This window comes from Xylocopa sonorina, chromosome 16 (assembly GCF_050948175.1).
Source record: "Xylocopa sonorina isolate GNS202 chromosome 16, iyXylSono1_principal, whole genome shotgun sequence".
NCBI lineage: Eukaryota > Metazoa > Arthropoda > Insecta > Hymenoptera > Apidae > Xylocopa > Xylocopa sonorina.
Window position 1 is genome coordinate 2,908,978 of NC_135208.1, and position 23,874 is coordinate 2,932,851.

The 23,874-nt window shown below is 37.0% G+C and overlaps 1 protein-coding gene across 1 annotated transcript in view; it reads right to left on the reverse strand.

Annotated features, from left to right (window-relative positions):
* LOC143431074 (uncharacterized) overlaps positions 1-14,225 on the reverse strand; it is a 60,247-nt gene extending 46,022 nt beyond the window's left edge. The window contains exon 1 of the mRNA XM_076907580.1: positions 14,103-14,225. The gene's annotated coding sequence lies outside the window, so the exon portion shown is untranslated. The remainder of the gene's footprint in view (positions 1-14,102) is intronic.
* Positions 14,226-23,874: the final 9,649 nt, after the last annotated feature.

Consider the following 23,874-nt stretch of genomic DNA (forward strand, 5'->3'; position numbering starts at 1 on the left):
AAAGACGTGATCCTGTTGAAGGCGTAGAAACGATTTGTGATCGAAAAAGACTGTTCATTTTTATGTTTTCTCCATTTTTCATTGCAAGAAATTTATTTTTTAGTCTTCTGATGTGGTTAAGAGATTGTTGAAGGCGTAGAAACGAGTTGTGATCGAAAAAGACTGTCGATTTTTATGTTTGCGCCATTTTTCGTTGCAAGAAATTTATTTTTTGGTCTTCTGATGTGGTTCAGAGCTGGTTAAGGGCGTAATTTGAGCTCGAGGCTGAGAAAAATGGGAGGATTGGGTGCAGATAATTAATTCGACGCGCTAAGACGACCAACTTGGGAAATAATAGGCGACAATTAAGGGAACTGAGACGTTGGGATGGAGCATCGAGAATTATGCATACAACAGGCGAGAACTTCTCGAATGCGGTTATTTGTTATTTCGTCCGAGCGGAAACTTATCGCTTAAACAGGAAATATCATTTACGTTTTCATTAAAACTTGTCTAATAACCCAGTCGAGCCTCGAGAATCTTCCTCTCCGCGTTTCAAACTTGCTAATTGCATTGATACGCGCGTAACCGCCACTGCGACGCTTAGAAATAAATTTGTTACTTTGCTAGAAATTATCTAAAAAATTTAGCAAGAAATAACCTTAAAACTTAGCTAGAAATAATTTTAGAATTTTTATAAAAATAATTCTGCAATTTTTCTAGAAATAATTCTAAAACTTTGGTAGAAATAATTCTAGAATTTTGCTAGAAATAATCTTAGAATTTTACTAGAAATTACTTTCAAAGTTTGCTCTAAATAATCTTAGAATTTTGCTAAAAATAATTCTACAATATTTCTAGAAATAATTCCAAAACTTTGTTAGAAATAATTCTAGAATTCTGCTAAAAATAATTCTACAATATTTCTAGAAATAATTCCAAAACTTTGTTAGAAATAATTCTAGAATTTTGCTAGAAATAATCTTAGAATTTTGCTAGAAATAATCTTAGAATTTTACTAGAAATTACTTTCAAAGTTTGCTCTAAATAATCTTAGAATTTTGCTAAAAATAATTCTACAATATTTCTAGAAATAATTCCAAAACTTTGTTAGAAATAATTCTAGAATTTTGTTAAAAAAAATCCTAAACCTTTGCTCTAAATAATCTTAAAATTTTGTTAAAAATAATCTCACAATTTTCCCAGAAAAATTCCAAAATCTTTGCTCCTCCACAACCACAACATTTAACACCCTACAACAAATAAAATACCAAATTTATGAACCAAAAACTCAAAAATCTCGTCCAAAAAAAAAAGAAAACACTACAAAAATAACACGAAACTTTCCACAGACCAATTTCTCGCTTCGACCAGCAATTTGCTATTTTATTTAAAAATAATCGACGATCTATCGACCGCGTGAAATTGAGCCAGCCTCGAGCTGAACGCTCGCGCGAAATAAATGCCCTCTGCGCTTAATAAATTAATGCAGAGATGGAAAATGCGAGCGTATAAATCGCGTGCACGCGTGACGCTTCTGTGTTCAACGAATGAAACATGGACAAGCAAAAAAAAAAAAGATAGAGAGAAGCGTGAATCGAGTCTGTTAATACGAAATACAGTTAATAATTAATTGGAATTATCGCACCACGGGAAAATTTGTGCCTTCGTTTCTGACTCATAAAAGAATTCATTTGTTAACGATATTGAATTACACGAGATCGAATTTAAGGGCAGGATCGAGGTTTGTGTGCGAGCAATTAATGAGCGTCGATTAAAGCAGAAATTGGTAACCAGTGAAAGGTTCGAGGGTGTAAATTAATATGATAGAATTTAATTTTTAAGGTGAGAGATTGATTTTTGGGGTTGCGATTATTTTCGAAGAAAGGTTTGGGTTGTTTAGAGAAAAATTTTTTGAATTGTTTAGAGCAAAGTTTTAGAATTGTTTCTAGAAAAATTGTACAATTGTTTTTAGTGAAATTTTAGAATTATTTAGAGCAAAGTTTGAACATTATTTCTAATAAAGGTCTAAGATTTTTTTTAGTAAAATTTTAGAATATTTTTAGCAAAGTTTTAAGATTATTCTTAGCAATATTCTAAAATTCTATTTCTGGCAAAGTTTTAGGATTATTTTTAGAATAATTATAGAATTATTTTTAGCAAAATTCTAAGATTATTTGGAGGAAAATTTTAGAATTATTCCTAGCAAAGTTCCAAATTTATTTCTAGCAAAATTCTAAAATTAATTCTAGCAAAGTTTTAGAAATATTTAGAGCAAAGTTTGAAGATTATTCCTAGTAAAATTCTATAATTATTTATAGCAAATTTTTAAGATTATTCCTAGAAAAATTCTAAAATTATTTATAGCAAATTTTTAAGATAATTTCTAGCAAAATTCTATAATTATTTATAGCTAAGTTTTAAAATTAGTTGTAGCAAAATTCTAAAATTATTTTTAACAAAGTTTTAAGATTATTTTTAGCAAAATTCTAGGATTATTTTTAGCATAGTTTTATATTTTTTTATAGTAAAGTTTGAGGATCTTTTATAGTAGAATTTTAGAATTATTTCTAGCAAAGTTTTAGAATAATTTCTAGCAAAGTTTTAAAATTATTTCGGGAAAAATTGTAGGATTACTTTTAGCAAAGTTTTAGTATTATTTATAACAAAATTTTAGGATTATTCCTAGCAAAATTCTAGGATTATTTAGAGTAAAATTGTAAGACTATTTCTAGCAAAATTCTAGGTTTATTTAGAGCAAAGTTTTAGAATTATTTCTAACAAAATTCTACGTTTATTTGGAGCAAAGTTTTAGAATTATTTATAGCAAAATTTGAGATTCTTTTATAGGAAAGTTTTCTAATTATTTCGAAAACTCAAAGAGATTTCTTGCTCTTAAGATTTCGTGACAAAATCGCAAATCTCTGCGAACCAAAGCAAAAGGCTCGATTCTTCTTGAACCGTTGAAAACGAATTCCTGACGACGCCTCGCATCGTCGAAAACTCGAAGCCATCGCTTAGAAAATCGCCACGCGATACAATTCGGATGGGTAATTGATTCGAGCCGTCCAGGATCGCGCAGGAACGATCTACGAGCACGTAACACGGAATAATAGGCGACTTAAGGCGTCGATCCGAAATTCATGGCCGCTAGATCGTTGTAAATTTTTCCCCGCCTCGCCAGAACGCCAATGAAATACCGCTCGATGGTATTTCGTAAAGGAACGCGATAAACCGCCCTCGTGGAATTACTGATCCACCAGAGAACGAGCATCTTCGATCGTGGATCCTCGATCGCCAGTGAGAAAGTAGTTTCTTACGAGGGGCCATTTTTTTCTGCAGAATTTCGTTTTGAGGCAGCAATTTTTCAGGGGAATTATTTTTGCAGATTGGAATTTTTCGTGTGAAAGAATTTCCATTATTGTTAAATTACTGTTTGAGGTTTTGGTAAATAGTTGGCACTTTGCTGTTAATAAATTAGTGTGGATTTTTATTAAATAACTGTTTGAGGTTTTGGTAAATAGAATTGCTGTGATTTGGTCTTTAGTTAATTGGTAAGTGCTAACTGAGTTTGTCCTTTTTTTTTCTTGAGAATTAGTTTTCGAGACAGCAATTTTTCAGGAGAATTATTTTTGCTCGAGTCGATTTTTAAATAGCTAAAAATTATAAACCTCGTGATTGGAAGTTTTCTTGAAGAGTTGACGTCGTTCACCCCTTCTTTGTCTTTGTTAAACGTCTAGAGAGGGTGAGAAAAAATTAGAGCTAGCTTGTGTCAATTTTTAAGTAGCTAGAAATTGCAAATTCTGTGATTAGAAGCTTTTTTGAAGAGTTTTTGTCTTCCAACTCTTCTTCTTCGTTCTAACGCGTGAAAAGATACCTAAAGAGGGTAAAAAAAAAAACAAAGCCAGTTCGCATCAATATTTAAACACCAAAAACTCGAAAATATAAAAATAAACGAAAAACTGCAAAAGCAGAAATTACAAATCTTCAGATTAGAACTTCTCTCGCAGAGCCAACGTTCTTCAACCCTTCGACCGTCATAATAGTAATTAAAAGAAGCTTGAGCCATCTTCAATCCCTTATTTTTCATCCATCTCGCAGAAGAGTCTCGCAAGCTAAAATAAATGTGAAACGTCGAGTCTGTTTCCGCGGGACGAGGCGAATCGAAAAATTACTTTCGAATCCCATCGACCCACCCCAGAGCCTCGTTCTCATCCCTCCATTTAAAGTTATCGTCTCTACCCTCGAACTTTCGCTACTCTTGTCCGGTAGCATCGCCAGCCAGTTCCTTATTTCACATTCAGTTTTATTCGTCGACGAACTCCTGCTGGAACTCGCTCGAGGAATACCCACCCTTCTTGTTCTGATATTCTCTGCCAGCCTTTGGGGTAGTTTTCGTCGAGATGAAGGGTTGCGCTGTTATTTGGTACGTTTGGTACCTTTTTCGAGGGATTTAAATGCGTTGAGTTGTGATTAAATTTATTTTGGCGATTTAAAGGGCGCCCACCCTTTCTTATTTTGATATTTTCTAGCGTTTGGGGTACTTTTGCTTGAGAGAAAGGGTTGCGTTGTTATTTGGTACGTTTGGTACGTTTTTGGAGGAATTTAAATGCGATGAGTTGTGATTAAATATTTTATTATGGTTGAGGGGTGATTTAAGGGATAACTACCCTTATTTTTATATTTTCTGCCAGCGTTTGGGGTACTTTTGCTTGAGAGAAAGCGTTGCCTTGTTATTTGGTATGTTTGGTACCTTTTTGGAGGGATTTAAATGCGTTGAGTTGTGATTAAATTTATTTTGGCGATTTAAAGGGCGCCCACCCTTTCTTATTTTGATATTTTCTAGCGTTTGGGGTACTTTTGGTCGAGAGAAAGGGTTGCGTTGTTATTTGGTACGTTTGGTACCTTTTTGGAGGAATTTAAATGCGATGAGTTGTGATTAAATATTTTTTTATGTTTGAGGGGTGATTTAAGGTATAACTACCCCTTCTTATTTTTATATTTTCTAGCGTTTGGGGTACTTTTGCTTGAGAGAAAGGGTTGCGTTGTTATTTGGTACGTTTGGTACGTTTTTGGAGGGATTTAAATGCGATGAGTTGTGATTAAATATTTTTTTATGGTTGAGGAATGATTTAAAGGGTATCTACCCCTTCTTATTCGAATATTTTTTAGGGTTTGGGGTACTTTTGCTTGAGAGAAAGGGTTGTGTTGTTATTTGGTACGTTTGATACCTTTTTGGAGGGATTTAAATGCGTTGAGTTGTGATTAAATATTTTTTTGGTGATTTAAGGAGCGATATGAGTGCAGATTAAATTTATTTTGCTGATTTAAGGGGTGAGTCTTTGGAAATTAGAAGTGGAGATAAGGGTTTTTTTCGTTGTTCGATGTGTTAAAGTGGTGTTGAGTTTGAGAATTGATCTGTTGTGGTTTTATTTTCAAGAATACTCGCTTCTATTGGCTTCTTGTTAATTAAAAAGGTCCATGAAATTATTAAAAATAATTTAAGGGATGCTCTCACACCTCTAAAGTCTGTCATACATTAAAAAAACTTTTGACAGCAGAAAACTTGTAAAATTCTAATGTCATTAGAGATACTAAATTTCTCAGTCAATTTTGAGTAATTATAGTTTGAAATTCTCTAAAAAAAAATTCAAAATCTATTTTCTAAATTATAGTAAACGTGGCTCGCAAACTTTGTCGCAATTTATGTTCGTTTTTCTCCTGTTTCTTTCGTTTTTTTTTTTTTTTATGGCATTTAACTCACGTCGAGTCGCATTTCGACCATTTCTCAAAGATGGAGGCGTCCATTATTTTTCGCGAGGCGCATTTCGAGCGCGATGCACCTGCATTCGCGCGTTTTCGCGATATTAATAGCCGCCAGGGGATTAAAAGTTTTTTTTACCCGGATACAAGTTATTTAGAGCCGGCAGCGTTTTTTATTTCGCTCGCCAGCGAATTTCTCGCCCCGCGTGATGCGTTAACCGGGATTAATTAGCGGATTTTACTCGTTTCGAACTGGAGCAGTCGAAAACAAGGTTCGAGAACGAAATTTCTGATCGATGCACAGACTGTTCGATTTTTTACATTTTTTTTTGCATCGAAAATGACGAGACAGAGATTTTCCACCCCTATTTTTCAGTTTTCGCCTTCTTTTCGCGATGATTCAATTTTTTTTGATATTTTCTATACATCCCAACTTCTTTTTTTTACACATCACAACTTCATTCTTTTTGAAGAACCCAAAGAGACAGAAAAAAATTACAATCTTACTTGTTCTTATTAAATTCATTAATTACAATAGTATAACAGTATATAAAGTTATTATTATTTGCTATTACTCTCAGACGAACGACCACGATTAATTATCGAATTTCTTAATTCTCGAATCATTTTACACATTCGAGCATCTTTTTTTAAAATTAAAAAAGTCACAAAAATTCAAAATCTTAGTTATTCTTATCGAATTTATTTATCTTATATTAATATCACTCTCAGATGAATGACCACGATCAATTTTCGAATTTAATGGCAACCATAACACATTCCAAAGTCTTTCTGAAGAATCCAAAGAGCCAGAAAAAAATCAGAACCTTACTTGTTCTTATTAAATTCATTAATAACAATAGTCTAACAGTGAACAAAGTAATTATTATTTGCTATGACTCTCAGTCGAACGACCAGGATCGATATTCGAATTTCGCGAGCCCCAAATCCAGCGCCAACGAGCAAAGACGACGCGGCAGGTCGCAGAGGGGGTGGCGAACAATGAGAAGGGCGGAAGGGAGCAGGCCTCGTTGTGAAACGCGGATGTAACTGCTCTTATTTCTTCTCGCGGCGGAAACAAAAGGCGATCCAACATCAAACATTGAAATTAGAAAACTCCGCGGGCACGGATTACCCTGGCCAGCGCCCCGTCGAGGCGTCGCGGCTCCTCTGTCCGCCATTCACCGCCCTCCCCTCGCGTCACGACGCGTTAAATCACCGCGTCGAGACGCGCTCGTGGTTCCAAACCCTCTCAGAGCCTACTTTTTCGCGGTCCAACGACCATTTTTCTGTGATCCACGCTGCGTTTCTGGTCACCATAGAGCGAGTGGAGGATCGTTGGGCAGGGTTGAGGGTTGGAGACGTTGAAATTTGGGGTGTGAAGGGGTTTTATGTGAGCAAAAGGGTGGGTAGGATGTTTGTGGATGGTTCTTGAAGGTTTTGAAGATCAGAAACAATATTAGTCTACCTTTTGAAGACCCAAAAACGATTTTTTAATGACCTACGTTGTGTTTGGGGTGTCCATGAAGAGTGAAGGCGTTGAAATTAGGGGTGTGAAGGTGTTTTAAGGGAGTTAAAGGGTGGGTAGGATGTTTGTGGATGGTTCTTCAAGGTTTTGAAAACCAGAAAGCCTATCAGTTTACCTTTTAGACACCCAAAAATGATTTTTCAGTCACCTATGTCGAAATTAGGGGTGTGAAGGTGTTACAAGTGAGTAAAGATGTGGATAGGGTGTTCGTGGATGGTTCTTCAAGGCTTTGAAGACTAGAAACCCTCTCAGCCTACTTTTTCGCGGTCCAGCGACCATTTTTCTGTGATCCACGGTGCGTTTCTGGTCACCATAGAGCGAGTGGAGGATCGTTGGGCAGGGTTGAGGGTTGGAGACGTTGAAATTTGGGGTGTAAAAGTGTTTCAAGCGAGCAGAAAGATGAGTAGAGTGTTAGTAGATGGTTCTTCAAGGATTTAAAGAGCAGAAATTTTTTTTCTGTGACCTACGTTGCGTTTTTGGTGACCATAGAGCGAGTGGAGGATCGTTGGGGAGGTTTGAGGGTTGGAGACGTTGAAATTTGTAGTGTGAAGGGGTTTTACATGAGTAAAAGGGTGGCTAGGATGTTTGTGGATGATTATCGAAGGTTTTGAAGACCAGAAACCATAACAGTTTATTTGTTCAAGCCTCAAAAACGACTTTTTAGTGACCTACGTTGCATTTGGAGTGTCCATGGAGAGTGGAGATGTTGAAATTGGGGGTGTGAATGTGTTTTAAGGGAGTAAGAAGGTGGGTAGGATGTTTGTGGATGATTATTGAAGGATTTAAAGACCAGAAACTCTTTTTTTGGCGACCTAAGTTGCATTTTGAACGTCCATAAAGCGTATGAAGACTCATTACTGAGGGTTGGAGACTGGGGGCGTTGAAATTAGGGATGTAAACGTGTTTTAAAAGGGCAGAAATGCGAGTAGATTGTTTGTAGATAATTCTAGAAGAATTTAAAGACTAGAAACCCTTTTTTAGTGACCCACGTTGAATTTTGAGTGTCCATGAGACAAGTTAAAGTTCTTTGATGAAGATTTAAAGTTGGAGACGTTGAAATTAGGCCTACAAAACTATTCTAAGCGAATAAAAGTGTGCATAGAATGTTTCTAAATGCTTCTCAATGCATTTGAAGACCAGAAACCCCATCAATCTACTTTTTCGAAACTCAGAAACAATTTTTCACTAACCTAGTTGCATTTGGAGTGTCCATAAGACACTGTGGAGCCTCTTTGGCGAGGTTTTGAAGCTAAACACGTTGAAATTATGACTGTGAAGGTGTTTTAAACGAGCAAAAGGGTGTTACGAAACCAAAATCGCGAGAAAACGCAGTCATATCTCGAAAATTCTCTACTAGACTCGAACCACCCCTTCGCGAGGTCAGAATTTCTCGAGTTATGCGATCAGAACGCGTTCCACGATCTGTCTCGAGTGGCTACGAATCCTTTCACGCGGTTCTGAGCTTCTTACAAATACCCTCAGCTCGCCAACTGTGCACGAAGGGATGATTCATCCCCTGTGGACTCGAGGCGAGCAAAACCTCGCTAAACCACCCTCGAAATTTCGACACTGTCAGAACTCCACGTTTAAACAGCAAAATTGTCGAATTTACTGGACCAAAACCCCTAAAAAAAAATTGAAATATTGCTAGAGTCAACAATATTAATTTTAAGCTGACTAAAGCTATAAAAAATAAAGAAAAAGCAGTCTAATTTTGTCTGATAATTGATGCAATAATTAAGGAATAAATTATTTAATTTTACAATTATAAATACTGAATAAAAAAAATATATCAGTTTAATTTAGTCTGAAAATTGATGCAATAATTATTGAATAAATTATTTAATTTTAAAACTATATTTACTCAATAAAAAAATTAAGAATCTCAGTCTAATTTATTCTGAAAATTGATGCAATAATTATTGAATAAATTATTTAATTTTACAATTATAAATACTCAATAAAAAAAAAGAAAAAGCAGTCTAATTTACTCTGATAATTCATGCAATAATTATTGAATAAATTATTTAATTTTACAGCTATAAATGCTCAATAAAAAAAAAAGAAAAAGCAGTCTAAATTTGGTTTGATAATTGAAATAATAATTATTGAATAAATTATTCAATTATTGAATTATTTAATTTAAAATTATGTACAATTGATATAACGATTTATTAAATAGTTTTGAATTAATTATACGAATCGAGTTTGTAAATTTTGATAAGAAAAGGTGAAACAGTTTCGATTCAGAAGTGTCAAGTTTAATTCCAGGTGGCCAATCAATGTCGAGATTTAGCGTGGCTCTGAACAGCGATGAAAAATGGCTGCCACTATTTTTTAATATCACCGCACAGCCAGGAATTCATGAATTTTCGAGGCGTGATCGCGATTCACCCGGGTCTGCGCAATTGACACGCGTTCTCGTTTCAGTTTTCATTAAAAAAGGAGCAGATAGTATTCTCTGATTTCGTTTAACTGTGTTCGATAATAGATGCAATCAGAAAACCAAAGAAATTTACCAATTGATTCGAAAAAACAACAAAAACCAACAACTTAGTATCTCAGAAAAAGAAAATAAAATTAAAGGATCATTTGAAAAATTCTACAATCCTCTGATTTTGTTTAACACTTTTCAACAACTAATCCAATTAAGAAACCAAAGAAATTCACCAACTAATTTGAAAAAGCAACAACACATTGTCTCAGAAAAAAATAAAATAAAATAAGAAAAACCTTAGAAAAATTCTCAAATAATTTATTCCAATAATTTAAACACTTCCAACATCTCAGAAAAAAATAAAATTAAATTAAAAAACATTAGAAAAATTATCAAATTACTCATTTTGACCATTTAAACAATTCTAACATCACCAACTCATTATTTTAAAAAAATAAAATAAAATAAAATAAAAGAAACCTTAGAAAAATTCTCAAATTATCCATTTTATTATTTAAACAATTCCAACATCAACAACTCATTATCTCAAAAATAAAAAATATAAAATAAAATAAAAGGGACTTTATTAAAATTCTCAAAAGGGAATTTTCTTTATATTCTTCTTTATTAAAATTCTCAAAAGGGACCTTATTAAAATTCTCAAAATGGAAAATTCTCAAACCACATAAACTCCTCCAAAATCATCCAATCCACACACCCCTCAAAAAAATGAAACCCAAAAAAGCTGCACCTCAACTTTCTCCATCTTTCATCCCCATCGACCACCCCAGAAGTAGAAACGACGCTGAGGGACGCATAGCTACGTCCCTGCAGCATCGACGTCGAAACCCAGACGACTGAAAGTGTCGCTGGCAGAGTCGAGAAGGGGTTAGCGAACGAACGAACAGCAGACTCACCCCCTGTTATCGCCACTTTAAGTGCATTCTGCGAAGACGAATCGCGTTCTGTCCGCTCGCGTCGCGAACGAAGCGGATTTTTCACCATTCGAGGCGCAGTGAAGCTCGCTGAGCGACCCTTACGACTTTTTTAGGGCCGCTCGTTGCGACCACGGTTATGGCAGCCGCCTCGAACGAAGCTAATTGCCTCTATCGCCCCTCGTTTCGTTGATATAAAAATGTTCGTCGCAACCAGAGTCCATTCTGTGAGATTTTAAGGGTGGTTTTGTGCTTTTCTGCGGTTCGATGAGGTCTGAGATTATTCTGGGCTTGCCAAGGTCTTTGTAGGCGTTCATTGGGCGAAGGGTTGCGAGTGTACGTGTTCGATTATCGAACAACACTTTAGTCGAACTCAGTATCGCTGTTTGAAATGAGAGAATGGTTGCAGAGTTGAATTACTGAGGGTTGGAATTTGGGTTGGTTTTGGGGAGACATCGTTCTTTAAAGGGGGTGGAATTAAGAATTATTTATTAGCGAACGTTTGTGAGAGTCTTTGAAGACACTCGATAGATAATTTTGACTTTTACAGTCTTGTAAAATTAATAAAAAGATTTTTACAATTGTTTGGAGGTGGTTATTACTGACTGCTGGAATTTGGGTTGGTTTTGGGGAGACATTGTTGTTTAAAAGGGGTGGAATGAGGTGTTTTTAGTGGTGAATCTTTGGGAGAAACTTTGAGGACACTCGATAGAATATTTTGGCTCTTGCAATTTTCTGAATTTAAAAAACAAATTGTCACAGATGTTTGGAGGTTGGTTGCTTGTTGTAGAGGAACTGGAGGAATACTGAGTGGATTTTTTATTGGTAAACCTTGAAGAACATCTGTGAGAAACTTTGAAGACACTCGATAGATAATTTTGACTTTCACAGTCTTGTAAATTTAAAAAAAAATTTTTAGAATTGTTTGGACGTGGTTATTTTATTCTGAGGGTCCACTGTTGTTCAAAGAGAGGGTGAAATGAAGATTTTTTTATTGGTGGACATGGAAGAATGTCTGTGAGAAACTATTGAGTTTGCTCGATAGAAAATTTCGACTTTTACTGTGTCGTATATTAAAAAAAAAACATTTTTACAAATGTTTGGAGGGTGGTTGCTTGTTACAAATTTTCTTTGCTCAAATTCCAGAATTTACATTGAAAAGATTACAAAAAATGTTTCTCAACTCGAGGTATCCTCCTCAGAGCTTCAAAAAAAATTTTTTTTAAATTCAAAAACCCCCAAAAAGCGCAGAAACAATATTTTTAATTTAACTAAGTTTCTTACTTATTTATTTATTTTTATTTTCTGATATAAATGAAATTCAAACACTATCGTGAGAGACTAAAAATCGCAAACAGAACTCTTTCAACCCGCAGAGCAATTTTAATTTCCCTCGAACATAAACGAGCCCGACTCAAACGTCTCATTTATCTCTGGAACAACATTCGCATCGTCCCCAGAACCCCATCTCCAGCGATATTAAACCCGTCTCACCCTCCACGTTCAATCGAACCCAATACGAGCAGCTCCAGCTGGTATTTCCATCAACTTACCGAAAAGAACCACCCAGTACATGTTTAAGAAGGGAACCTACCCCACATACTCGATACATTTCATTTCTACCCTCTCCTTCACCCTCTTTTTCAATTCCACTAAATTGTACCGATGGAACTCGTTAAAGGGGTGGGTTTTGGCAATTTTAATAAGATTTTTCAAGTCAAAAATTGCACGTACATGTGTAGAAAGGTCCCTAGAATATTAAGAAACTATTAAACACCCTCTAATTAAATACACAATAATTATTTTTCAATTCCACTAAAACTGTAGCAATGGAAATTCTTAAAGGGGTCGATTTTGGCAAATCCAATAACGTTTTTTAAATCAAAAACTCAGTGCACACATGTAGAAAGGTCCCTAGAATCTCAAGAAACTATTAAACACCCTCTAACTAAATCCACAATCATTATTTTTCAATTCTACTAAAACTGTAGCAATAGTATTCGTTAAGGGGGTGGGTTTTGGCAACCCCAATAAGGTTTTTCAATGCAAAAACTTAGTGTACACGTGTAGAAAGGCCCCCACAATCTTAACAACCCCTTAAACACCCTCTATCTAACTCCACAATTCTTATTTTTCAATTTCACTAAAACTGTACCAATAGAACTTCTTATTGGGGTGGGTTTCAGCAACCCCAATAAGGTTTTTCAATGCAAAAACTCAGTGTACACGTGTAGAAAGGCCCCCACAATCTTAACAACCCCTTAAACACCCTCTATCTAACTCCACAATTCTTGCTTTTCAATTTTACTACAATTGTACCACTAGAACTTCTTATTGGGGTGGGTTTCAGCAACCCCAATAAGGTTTTTCAATGCAAAAACTCAGTGTACACGTGTAGGAAGGTCTCCACAATTTTAACAACCCCTCAAACACCCTCCACCACCCTCTAACTTTATCCACAACCGCTATTTTTCAATTACACTAAAACTGTATCAGTGTAACTTCTTAAAGGGGTGAGTTTTAACAACCCCAATAAGGTTTTTCTAATCAAAAACTCAGTGTACACCTGAAGAAAGGTGCCCAGAATCTCAAGAACCCCTTAAACACCCTCTATCTAAATCCACAATCATTATTTTTCAATTTCACTAAAACTGTAACTATAGAACTTCTTATTGGGGTGGGTTTTAAGAACCCCAATAAGGTTTTTCAGTGCAAAAACTCAGTGTACACCTGAAGAAAGGTCCTCAGAATCTCAAGAACTCCTTCAACACCCTCTATCTAAATCCACAATCATTATTTTTCAATTTCACTAAAACTGTAACTATAGAACTTCTTATTGGGGTGGGTTTTAAGAACCCCAATAAGGTTTTTCAGTGCAAAAACTCAGTGTACACCTGAAGAAAGGTCCTCAGAATCTCAAGAACCCCTTCAACACCCTCTATCTAAATCCACAACCATTATTTTTCAATTTCACTAAAACTGCACCAGTGCAACTTCTTATTGGGGTGGGTTTTAAGAACCCCAATAAGGTTTCTCAAACCAAAAACTGCGCGTATATGTGTAGAAAGGTCTCCAGAATCTAATGTGCCCCTTAAACACCCTCCAACACCCTCTAACTAAATCCACAACCGTTATTTTTCAATTGCACTAAAACAGTCCCAGTGTAACTTCTTATTGGGGTGGGTTTTAAGAACCGCAATAAGGTTTCTCAAACGAAAAACTGCACGTATACGTGTCGAAAGGTGCCCAGAATCCCAAGAGCCCGAAAAAAACCCTCCACCAACATCCACAATCGTAGCCACTAAATCCAAAGTCGCGTCCAGCGCAACCTCGCGCAGTGTCAGGCAGCACAACAGGCAGTTTCGCGCCAAAAGGGATGAAATTCATCCCTCGCACGGCTGTAAACGCTGCCATTTACCAGGATCGAATGAACTTGGTGCGATTCTCTCGACTTACTCACTTGGAATATCCCGAGCGCTGTGCGGAGGTGTTCATTTGTCCTCTGAGCAGTGGTCACGATCATTACTCGCGTTCTCCACGGCTCACCCAGGGTGCACCGTCTTCCTCTCGCGTTCCCCTGCCCCTCTGCCCATCAATCCAGTCCCCACTCGCACTCGCACCACCGCCAGCCGTCGTTCACGCGTGCAACGCGCGCGCATTCGTCGCGAGCACTCGCCTGAGGGACACCTTGCACGCTCGCGAGCCACAGAGGAACTGGTCCATGATCCCAGCTCGCGAACGACCGCTCGCGGTCGGTCGATCGATCCTCCGCCAGTGACAATCAATTCCACAGCTGGCTGCTCGAGAGTCGTCCCTTTAAACCGCGTCGCACTGCGTCCTCGCGATGCATCAGCTGATCGCAGGGCTCAGAGGCGACGAATGCACCTCCGCGACCGCTCGCGAGGGGTGTCACGCAGATGACAGCGCGGAAAAACGACTCCAGACGAGGAGCAGAGGGTCCTCCGCTGCAGGCGCCTGCGGTCCAGGCAACCACGCAGACACTGAGCAGTGACTGCTGCCCGGGAGAACCCGTGGATAGACGAAGTTGCACGAAATTTAGCGAAGATCCGCGATTCGAGGGTGAATATAGTTGAGGTCGCGCCGGGTCGGCTCTCTCTGTGCTTCTGCTGCCCCACTCTTGCCTGTTGGAGGCTCTGCGAGACTTCCGTTTTGGGGGTTGCTTGTTTATTTGATTGGCATTGGTTGCTTTTTGCGTTTAGAAATATTGGAGATGGTAATTAGTTACTAATCAATCCCATTTTGCCCTTTTTTTGCATTTTTTAAGAGTACTATAAGGCTTTTAGTGCTCCCCAATAAGCACTGCAGTGATGTTTTAGGGCAGTAAGTGATGTTTGGTGACAATAAGTAGTGCTACCATTTTAAAAATTGACTTGAAGCATTCTAGACATTGACTGCTAACTAATCAGCACCATTTTGTATATTTTTTGCAATTTTACAAAGTACAATAACGTTTTTAATGCTCCCCAATAAGCACTGCAGTGGATGTTGCGACTGGTGGAGGCTCTGCGAGACTTCCGTCTTGGGGGTTACTTGTTTATTTGATTTGTATTGGTTGCTTTTTGCGGTTAGAAGTATTGGGGTCAAATTATCTAATTATGGACTTTCAAAGCGTCAAATTTTCTAAGTACGGACTTTCAAAGCTTGAAATTTCCTAACTATGGACTTTCAAAGCGTCAAATTTTCTAAGTACGGACTTTCAAAGCTTGAAATTTTCTGAATATGGACTTTGAAAGCGTCAAATTTTTTAAGTACGGACTTTCAAAGCTTGAAATTTCCTAACTATGGACTTTCAAAGTTCGAAATTTCCAAGCTACAATTTTCTGAGCATACACTTTCAAAAAGCTTAATATTCCCAACTGCAACTCTTCAAAGCACAAATTTTCTAATCTTGATCTTTCGAAAACCTTAAAATTTCCAAGTGCAATCCTTTCAAAGCACAAATTTTCTAAGCATAGACTTTCAAAAAGCTTGAAATTTCCAAGTGCTAGCTTTGAAGGCGTCAAATTTTCTAAGTATGGACTTTCAAAGTTTGAAATTTCTAAATGTGGCCTTCCGAAGTTTAAAATTTCCAGGCATCAATTTTCTAAGAATACACATTCAAAAAGCTTGAAATTTCCAAGTGTTAGCTTTCAAAGCGTCAAATTATCTAATTATGGACTTTCAAAGCGTCAAATTTTCTAAGTACGGACTTTGAAAGTTTGAAATTTTCTAAATGTGGACTTTCAAAGCGTCAAATTTTCAAAGTACGGACTTTCAAAGCTTGAAATTTCCTAACTATGGACTTTCAAAGCGTCAAATTTTCTAAGTACAGACTTTCAAAGCTTGAAATTTCCTAACTATGGACTTTCAAATTTTCTAAGTACGGACTTTGAAGGCTTGAAATTTTCCAAATATGGACTTTCAAAGCGTGAAATTTTCTAAGTACGGACTTTCAAAGCTTGAAATTTCCTAACTATGGACTTTCAAATTTTCTAAGTACGGACTTTGAAAGCTTGAAATTTTCTAAATATGGACTTTCAAAGCGTGAAATTTTCTAAGTACGGACTTTCAAAGCTTGAAATTTCCTAACTATGGACTTTCAAATTTTCTAAGTACGGACTTTCAAAGCTTGAAATTTTCTAAGTATGGACTTTCAAAGCTTGAAATTTTCTAAGTAAGGGCTTCTAACGCTTTCCTTATTTCCTGAAAAATAGCACAGTGTCTCAGAATGATTGTTACTCAGCGACGCACGTGAATATCCCTGGTCCTCAGTCATCGCAGATGATCAAACACGAGTCAGCACTGGATTCTTGATCCTGCTCGCGCTGTTTGCGAGCCCATACGTCATCCTGGCCCAACGCACATTCGAGTGTGGCTCAGCTGCGCAGTTATCCGTCTCTCTGATCTTATTGTGCGAGCAAAAAATTTATGCATACCGGGTGCGTTCGAGAAAATAACCAAAGCTCTCTTCGAGGAGGATTGGAGCAGGTCTCAAGCTTGTTTCTTTGGCATTTATTTTTTGGGGACCGTGAAAAGGCATTTGCAGTCGTGTTTGGTGAATTTGGAAACTTGGAGTCCTCTGGATTTTTTTTATTTAAGTAATAAGAGGAAGGAAGCGTTCTATGTTGTTTAGAAAAGAGATTGTATATTCTAGTCTTTTTTTTTAATTTGAAAATGTATTTTAATTAATATTCTAGTGGGTGCTGTCATTTCAAGAATTACCTCAATGCATTTCTCTGAGATGCTAGCCTTGAACTCGAATTTTCTTGACCACAGAAAAATTTTTTCTGTTCTCCAATTTTGTGTTCTAATATCTCTGAGGTCTTAACCTTGCTTCCAGAATTTTCTTGCCCTCAGAAAAATTTTTTCTGTTCTCCAATTCAATGTTTTAATTTCTCTGAGACCTCACCCTTGCTTCTCAAATTTTCTTACCATCACAAAATTTTCTTCTGTTCTCCAATTTAGTATTTTAATTTCTCCAAGGCTCTACCCTTGTCCTCGAATTTTCTTACCATCAGAAAATTTTCTTCTGTTCTCCAATCTATTATTTTAATTTCTCTAAGGCTCTACCTTTGTCCTCAAATTTTTTTATCCTCAGAAAAATTCTTTTCTATTCGCCAATTTATTATTTTAATTTCTCTGAGCCTCTACCCTTGCCCTACAATTCTTTTGTTCTCAGCAAATTTTTTTCTGTTCTCCAATTTAATTTCTTTCAGACTCTACCTTCGCTCTTGAATTTTCTTGCCTCAGAAAAATTTTTTCTGTTCTCCAATTTATCTTCAATCTAATGTTTTAATTTCTCTACGGTCTTAACCTTGCTTCTCAAATTTTCTTGTCCTCAAAACATTTTTTTCTGTTCTCCAATTTATTATTTGAACTTCTCCGAGCCTCTAACCTTTGCCCTCAAATTCTCTGGCTTTCAAAAAAAATTTCTCTGTTCCCCAATTCAACATTTTACTCGTTTCTCTCTTCTTCAATAGCAAAAGTAGTCCAGTTAGATTTTTTTAAACAATCGTCACGGGATTTAGAGCGAAGAACAGCGACGGTAGAAGCGCTGGAGGACCAAAGTAGGGTATTAGAAGCTGGAGAACCGACATGGCTGGCCAGTTTAACACAGTTTCGCCCTGAAAATGGAGGCTGGGATCCGCGCAGCCTTGGAATCCCGAAAATTACAGCGCGTACCAGGGATAAAAGTCTGTTTGCTCGCGCTGCAAATCATCGTCCCAGCATTATCGATGAATTATTGGGACAACGCGAAGCGTCGATATTTACGACGCGCCCAATATTGCGAACCGTGGAGGAAAGGTTTCTGTAATGCAAATGTTTGAGAAACGCTAAACAGCGTCCCTTTTTCCTGTTTTTTAGTCCGCGTCAGCTGCCTCGTCGCGAGCGCGGAATTTATGCTCGATTCAGATACGTCTCTGTCGATTTCTGAATGATAAAATATTAATTTTGTGACGTTACTCGCTGGTCTCAATTGTTAGTAACAAATCTGAATTATTTTTTTGTCTGTGAAAATTTGAAAACTGAAGGAATTTGAATAAGAAAATTGAATTGAAGGTTTAATTGAGTAACAGAAGTTTTATTTTTATTTTAATCATTATATCATATTAAATAAAATTTCTTATAAGTTCTTATTATTTATTAAATTTTAAAATAGTTATTTGTAATATCAAATTTTGTGGTGATATCATTATCACTATGATATTATTAAATTTAATTGTATATTAATTCATAGTTTACCTCATAAATTTTAAGTTAAGAAAATTGGTCACAAATGATGGCACTTTGAGAAACCATAACTTAGTAAGAGGATTAGAAAATAATTTAAAGTGCAAATTAAGGTTACAGATATTTTAATAAATAAATAAATACAAAAATCTTGGTGAAAAGTAACACTAAGTTCACCATTGTCTCTGCATGAATATTAATAATTTTAAAAATTACAATTAAAGCTTGCAAGCTTATCTCAAGTGTTCAGAGCAACCTAATTGAAGCCATAAAATTTGTCTAAGCGTGGAGTTAGTTTCAAAGCTTGAAATTTCCAAGCGTGAACTTTCAAAGCGTGGACTTTCAAAGCTTGAAATTTTCAAGTGCAAGCTTCAAAAAAGGTCAAATTTTCCAACCATGAACATCCAAAGCGTGAAATTACCAAGCGTGAGCTTTTAAAATGTAAATTTTCTAAGTATGGACTTTCAAAGCCTGAAATTTCTAAACGTGGCCTTCCAAAGTTGGAAATTTCGAAGCGTGGACTTTGCAAGCGTCAAATTTTCAAACGTGAGCCTTCAAAGCGCAAAAATTTTCTAACCGTCATCTTGCAAAGCTTAAAATTTCCAAGTGCAACCCTTTAAAGCACAAATTTTCTATTTTTGATCTTCCAAAGCCTCAAATTTCCAAGCTCAGTCTTTCAAATCCTTTAATTTCTCAAACAAAAAGAGAACCTTGCAAACCATGAATAAACAAAAGCACTCGATAGAATACGCAGCAAACACAGAGCTGTGCGATTCAGTTAACGCGTGCGACCCTTCAAAGTGTCAAATTTTCTAAGTATGGACTATCAAAGCTTGAAATTTCCTAAGTATGGACTTTCAAAGCTTGAAATTTCCTAACTATGGACTTTCAAAGCGTCAAATTTTCTTAGTACGGACTTTCAAATCGTCAAATTTTCTAAGTATGGACTTTCAAAGCTAGAAATTTCCTAACTATGGACTTTCAAAGCGTCAAATTTCCAAGTGCAACCTTTCAAAGCACAAATTTTCTAATCTTGATCTTCCAAAGCCTCAAATTTCCAAGCTCAGTCTTTCAAATCCTTTAATTTCTCAAACAAAAAAAGAACCTTGCAAACCATGAATGAACAAAAGCACTCGATAGAATACGCAGCAAACACAGAGCTGTGCGATTCAGTTAACGCGTGCAACCCCTTCAGAACATGCAAGAACCACCCCTGCAGCTCCCCAATTCCCTGTCACCGGATGTGGAAAGGACTGAGCGCCTTTATGGGGCCGCCACGCGGTGGATTGGGGTCACTAAATGGGACATGGGTATTGATCTTTTTCGTTGCTCTTCGACGTTACCTCGATCTCAGCCTCGTCAGCCTGCGACTGCCTCTTCTTCGACGATGCTTCGAGAATCGATCGTGGCTTTGCTGCTCCGCCAAGCTCTGTCGAGCTTTCTGTGTCCATGTTGGATTGGTCAGAGCAGAAGCTTATGGCTTCAACTATGTGTCGATGCTGAAATATAGTGAAGTTGGATGTAGAAAATTGAAGGATTTGTAATTGTGAAACTTCAAAGCTTGAAATTTCCAAGCGTGAGACTTCAGAACTTGAAATTTTCAAGCGTGAGACTTCAGAACTTGAAATTTTCAAGCGTCAGACTTTCAAACCTTGAAATTTTTAAGCGTGAGACTTCAAAGCTTGAAATTTCCAAGCGTGAGACTTCAGAACTTGAAATTTTCAAACGTGAGACTTTCAAACCTTGAAATTTCCAAGCGTGAGACTTTAAAATGTAAAATTTCAAAGCGTCAAATTTCTGAACGTGGACTTTCAAAGCGTGAGCCTTCAAAGCTTGAAATTACCAAGCGTCAGACTTTCAAATCTTGAAATTTCCAAGCGTCAGACTTTCAAATCTTGAAATTTCCAAGCGTGAGACTTCAGAACTTGAAATTTTCAAGCGTGAGACTTCAGAACTTGAAATTTTCAAGCGTGAGACTTTCAAACCTTGAAATTTCCAAGCGTGAGACTTTAAAATGTAAAATTTCAAAGCGTCAAATTTCTGAACGTGGACTTTCAAAGCGTGAGCCTTCAAAGCTTGAAATTTCCAAGCGTGAGACTTTCAAACCTTGAAATTTCTAAGCGTGCAACTTTAAACCTTGAAATTTCTAAGCGTGCAACTTTAAACCTTGAAATTTCCAAGCGTGAGACTTCAAAGCTTGAAATTTCAAAGCGTCAAATTTCTGAACGTGGACTTTCAAAGCGTCAAATTTCCAAGCGTGAGCCTTCAAAGCTTGAAATTTCCAAGCTTGAGCCTTTAAAGAGTGAAATTTCTAAGCGTGGACTTTCAAAGCCTGAAATTTCCAATTGCCAACTTTCAAAGCTGGAATTTTCTAAGCGTGGACTTTCAAAGCCTGAAATTTCCAATTACAAACTTTCAAAGCTGGAATTTTCTAAGCGTGGACTTTCAAAGCCTGAAATTTCCAATTGCAAACTTTCAAAGCGTGAATTTACTAAGCCTGGACTTTCAAAGCTCGAAATTTCCAATCATGAGCCTTCAAAGCCTAAGTTTTCTGAGAGTTGATTTTCAAAGCTTCAAATTTCCAAGTTCAATCTTTCAAAGCTTCAAATTTCCAAGTTCAATCTTTCAAAGCGTCAAATTTCCAAATGCAAGCTTTGAAAGCATCAAGTTCGCAAACATAACCTTCCAATCCATAAAATCTCCAAATATAACCTTCCAAAGCCTAAATTTCCAACCATAACCTTTCCAAATGTCCTCCACCTTGTCAATCTAGCGCTTAAAAACTTCCATCCACGTTATTCAACCAAGATTCCTCGACAAAACCACCAACCATCAACTACATTCTCTCATCCATCCAATCGATGTAATAAAAAAAATTCTTGGTCACAGTTTGACAGCTCTCAAGGGATCAGAGTCCCTCGAGGGACGCTGTAAATCTTATTCGTGGCATTCGTCGAGCCAGTCGAGTGCCGCTCGAGATTTGTACTCGAGAGGTCGACAGGGGTTAGCAAGCTTGAAGCTCTTCTTCGCTCTGATTGGATTCCCCTGGGATGCACCTCGTGGGCCAGTCTTTTCTAGCCTCCACAGTTCTCTAGCCTTGCTGTTCTAGCCTCAACTGGGGCTGGTTTTGGTTCGCCAGTAGCTGAGACCACTGGTTTTCGTCTTTCTCAAGGTTTATCACTGCATTTGCTATTGTAGAGCACTTTAAGATGTGGTTTAACTATTATTCTTTGCAATTTGTGCTTCTAAACCTTCAATCCTTTAGTACAATATTGCTTTGGCTCAGTTGAAGCACTTCTGCTCAGCCCAAAGCACTATTGGGGTCCAAGAAATCAATATTTTCGCATCCAAAGCTTCTAATCTTCTCCCAATTCTTCATTATTTAGTTCCACTGTCCAAATAAAACCACTTTCTGAGCCCAAAACTTCCTAAAATTGCAAATTAAGACACATGGACCCCACATCACCCAACAAAGCACTATTGCTCTAAGTGACTAATACAGTTTTCAACCATTCTACATTAGTTACAACATTTTCTTATTAAACCACTATTAAAGTCCACGCTTCTCATCAGTTTGACGCGATTACAACCCAAAAAACCCCTCATCCACACCCACAGGACCCTTTTTCTCATCCACAAAAGGCACAGTTCAACTGCTCTTCACTTCTGCTCCCAAAAAGCAACAATTACAACAAAGATATTGAAAATACAAACTATTCACTGGTCATATTCCATGTTTCTCATCAATTTCACAAAATTGCAACTCAGAAACCCCTCATCCACACCCACAGGACCCTTTTTCTCACCCACAAAAGGCACAATCCAACTGTTTCTCAGTTCTGATCCCCAAAAAGAGCATTTAAACAGAGATATCGAAGAGACAAACTGTTTATTAGTCACGTATACAACTTAACTAATCGCAGAACAGAGATTTATCAGCATTCGAGTGGTCTGAGTGGCGTTGATCAGAGTTTGGACCAAAACTTCATTGCCTCTGTGAACGTCAAAGCGACTCTCGCCTCTGGTTTTCGTTTTTTCAGCCCCTCGAACGCAGCTTAAAGCGAGTTCGCCTGATAATTAAGTCGATAGAGTCCCTTTGTCGATAAGGGCGCCTCGAAACGCTATTGCTCCTTATCATAATTAGTTCTTGAGACGTCCTCGAAGGCGTTTCAACGCCAACTTGGCGACTCAAGGTTTGTCGAATCTTGCGTCGAATTTAAACGATGAAAATTAATATCTCGCGAACCGAGCCTGCGATTTTAGTGAAAATTTGTGTCGAACTTGTTTTTGGATCGATGAAGATAAATTTGAAGTCGTTTGAGGTTTTGAAGGCGTTTCAGTGCCAATTTGGCGACTCAAAACGATGGAAATTAATACAAGGTTTGTCGAATCTGAACTATGAAAATTAATATCTCGCGAACCGAGCCTGCGATTTTGGTGAAAATTTGTGTCGAACTTGTTTTTGGATCGATGAAACTAAATTTGAAGTCGTTTGTGGTTTTGAAGGCGTTTCAGTGCCAATTTGGCGACTCAAAACGATGGAAATTAATACAAGGTTTGTCGAATCTGAACTATGAAAATTAATATCTCGCGAACCGAGCCTGCGATTTTGGTGAAAATTTGTGTCGAACTTGTTTTTGGATCGATGAAACTAAATTTGAAGTCGTTTGTGGTTTTGAAGGCGTTTCAGTGCCAATTTGGCGACTCAAAACGATGGAAATTAATACAAGGTTTGTCGAATCTGAACTATGAAAATTAATATCTCGCGAACCGAGCCTGTGATTTTGGTGAAAATTTGTGTCGAACTTGTTTTTGGATCGATGAAACTAAATTTGAAGTCGTTTGTGGTTTTGAAGGCGTTTCAGTGCCAATTTGGCGACTCAAAACGATGAAAATTAATACAAGGTTTGTCGAATCTGAACGATAAAAATTAATATCTCGCGAACCGAGCCTGCGATTTTGGTGAAAATTTGTGTCGAACTTGTTTTTGGATCGATGAAACTAAATATGAAGTCGTTTGAGGTTTTGAAGGCGTTTCAGTGCCAATTTGGCGACTCAAAGTTGAAAATTAATACAAGGTTTGTCGAATCTGAACTATGAAAATTAATATCTCGCGAACCAAGCCTGCGATTTTGGTGAAAATTTGTGTCGAACTTCTTTTTGGATCGATGAAGCTAAATATAGAGTTGTTTGAGGTTTATGAAGTTTGGGGTGGAATTTGGAAAGGTGTTTTGAGGTGGATGTTGATTTTGGTGTTTGGTGAAGAAGTGTTGAAGTTTGTGGAGTTTTTTTTTTTTTTTAATGGTTCTGAGGGAGTTTTTGGAGGCTTCAACAATTTATTTGAGAATAATTTCACTTTCAAATTATTGTAAATATCGTAAGAAAATTTGTTTTAGTTAATTGTTGTATTAATTCTATTTTTTATTACTGTAATTGCAGACTTCTCGTTTAGTTTATAATATACCTCAATGTTTGAAGGAAGCTTTAAAGTTAATGTAAAA